Below are 2,885 nucleotides of genomic sequence, written 5' to 3' on the forward strand. Positions count from 1 at the left end.
GAATCGACCCCTTGCTTGCTCTATACTATCTTGTGTGTTGTGTTTTAAGTTAAGGTAATTAGTTTGTGCGACCGTTACATCGCAACAAGTTTTGATGTCGTTACTGGGGAAGTAATTTTAGTTGATTCTTGTGCTATTATTTTTATTTTCTGTGATTGTTATTTATTTTTCTGAAAGAAAAAAAAAGAGAAATAGAATTTTTGCTTCTTGTGGTGCTATTCATTTACGGCAGCGGTACTGTTCAAAACAGATTTTTTGGTGGAATTAGGTATCTGCCTTTTTTTCCTGAAGGGAAACGACGTTCTGAACAGGACTAGTGGTGGATCACTAGCTCAACCCTATCGATGCCAAATTCTGTTGTTTTCTAGGGTTTTTAGGTAGTTTTAGTTTTCTAGCGTAGGATTTTCGTACAATTTGCATTATTTTCGATCTCTTGTGTGGTTGGTTTCTTTTGAGTTTCCTTGACGATTTATGTCTGTAACCCGTTCTACTAACCAAAGTCAAGTACAGGTGGATCATAAAATAGAAAACACTTTATGCAGGTTACGAAAGGAAGCTCGCGTCAACACCATGGCTATTGCACAACAACACATTCAAGGAACTTGCTGCTCCTAACGTGGAAAATCAACCATTGTGCATAAACATCGACAATAATGTAAACTTCGAGCTCAAATCTAGTTTTATACATTTGCTACCAACATTCAATGGTCTTGCAAGAGAAGATCATCATACTCATCTCAAAGAGTTCCGTACGGTTTGCGTTGGCATGAAACCAAATGGAGTTGATGAAGAACAAGTTAAGTTGAAAGCTTTCCCTTTCTCTTTAAAATGGCCAGTAAAGGCGTGGTTTTTCTCTATTCTCCCAGGTTCCATTGGAACGTGGAATGCCATGAAGAAGATTTTCCTTAAGAAGTATTTCCCAGCATCTTGAGTTGCTAACATAAGGAAGAAATATGTGGGATTCGGCAATCTCATGGCGAGACACTCTCCGAGTATTGGGAAAGATTTGAGCAACTGTGCATTCAATGCCCTCATCATCAAATACCCGATCAACTACTCATTCAATATTTCTATGAAGGATTGATGCCTACTGACTGTAGTATCATTGATGCTGCAAGTGGAGGGGCATTGGTGGATAAGACACCCGAGGCTGCACGCCAATTGATCTCGAACATGGCAGCCAACTCGAAATAGTTTGGCACCCGTTGAGACTTCGCAAACAAACGAGTAAATGAGGTAAGTATTTTTAACCTTGAAAATAAAGTTAATGATCTTACTTCTCTTGTGCGTTCTTTGGCAATGTACAACAGGTGAAAGTTTGTAGCATATGCTCCTTACAAGGACATACCTCAGATATGTGCCCAATAATGCAAGAAGATTACACTGAACAAGCTCATGCAATTGATGGAGGATTCAACGAACAGCCCCAGCATAAATATGATCCCTTTTCCAACACGTACAATCCTGGATGGAGAGATCATCCCAACTTATGTTATGGGAACCCACCTCAATAAGGCAATCAAGGCCAAGTATTCACAACTTGGAGAAGCAAATGGGGCAAGTAGCTTCAAGTGTAGGGAAATTGAAAGCACAAATGCATGGAAAATTGCCTCCCAAGCATTGAATCCAAAAGAGAATGTTAGTGCGATCATGCTGTGAAGTGGGAAAGAACTTGAAAGGCAAAGGTCAAAACAAATTGAGATGGAGGAAGAAGAAGAGATAGAAACCGAATTGAGTACAAAGAAGAAACACCCTCCTCCTTCACAAACTGAACACCCTCCTCACTCAATGAATTCCAGTTTTAAAACATTTCCACCCTTTCCTGTGAGTTCTTCTAGGTCAAAGAAAAAGGACAGAGAAAAACATATTTTAGAGGTTTTCAAGAAAATAGAACTCAACATTTCTTTGCTTGATCAAGCAAATTTCCAAATATGCCAAATTCTTGAAGAAGTTGTGTACTACCAAGAGAGCCTACAAGCTAAAAGGTCATGAAATGGCAAGTATGGGTGAAGTTGTATCTGCTGTTGTTCAAAAGAATATGCCTTTGAAGCAAAAGGACCCAGGTGCGTTTACTATCCCATGTGTTATTGGTAATGCTAGTTTTAAAAGGGCTTTATACGATTTAGATGCATCCATTAGTGTTATGCCTAAACATGTTTATGATTCTCTTAGTCTAGAGCCTTTGAATAAAACTAATATTGTAATATAACTTGCGGATTGTAGTTTTGTTTATCCACTTGGTGTGATAGAAAATGTCTTAGTCAAGATTGATAGTTTGGTTATTCCATGCAACTTTTATATTCTTGATATGGAACATGATTCATGTGATTCATCAAACAACACTCCTATATTGTTTGGGAGACCATTCTTGAAAACTACCAATACAAAGATTGATTGTGGTAAGGATACTTTGTCTATAGAGGTAGGAGATGAAAAAATTGAATTTAATTTTCATGATGCAATGACATATCCTTATAGCAATGTTTATTCTATCACATGTTGTGACTAAGTTGATAAGTGTGTGCAGCAAGTTTGTGATTTTGATAGTGAGGATGGATTAAGCGTAGCTTTGAGCTATGGCTATGACCAAGTTGATAAGTGTGTGCAGCAAGTTTGTGATTTTGATTGTGAGGATGGATTAAGCATAGCTTTAAGCTATGACTATGATTTTACTAAGATAAAAGAGATGGAGAGGCATATATATGTTCCCCAAAACGTGCATGAATCAGCATTGGCTTTACAAGCTTTGCAAACTGTCCCCCATGATGCATGAGTCATTTACCCCATCATAGACAGTAAATGGGTGGCGCCTATCCTTTTGGTGCCCAAAAAGACAGGAATCACGTTGGAAGAGATTCAGAATGATGCTTATGAGAATGCAAGGA

Source organism: Populus trichocarpa, chromosome 16 (assembly GCF_000002775.5).
Source record: "Populus trichocarpa isolate Nisqually-1 chromosome 16, P.trichocarpa_v4.1, whole genome shotgun sequence".
NCBI classification, from domain to species: Eukaryota; Viridiplantae; Streptophyta; class Magnoliopsida; order Malpighiales; family Salicaceae; genus Populus; species Populus trichocarpa.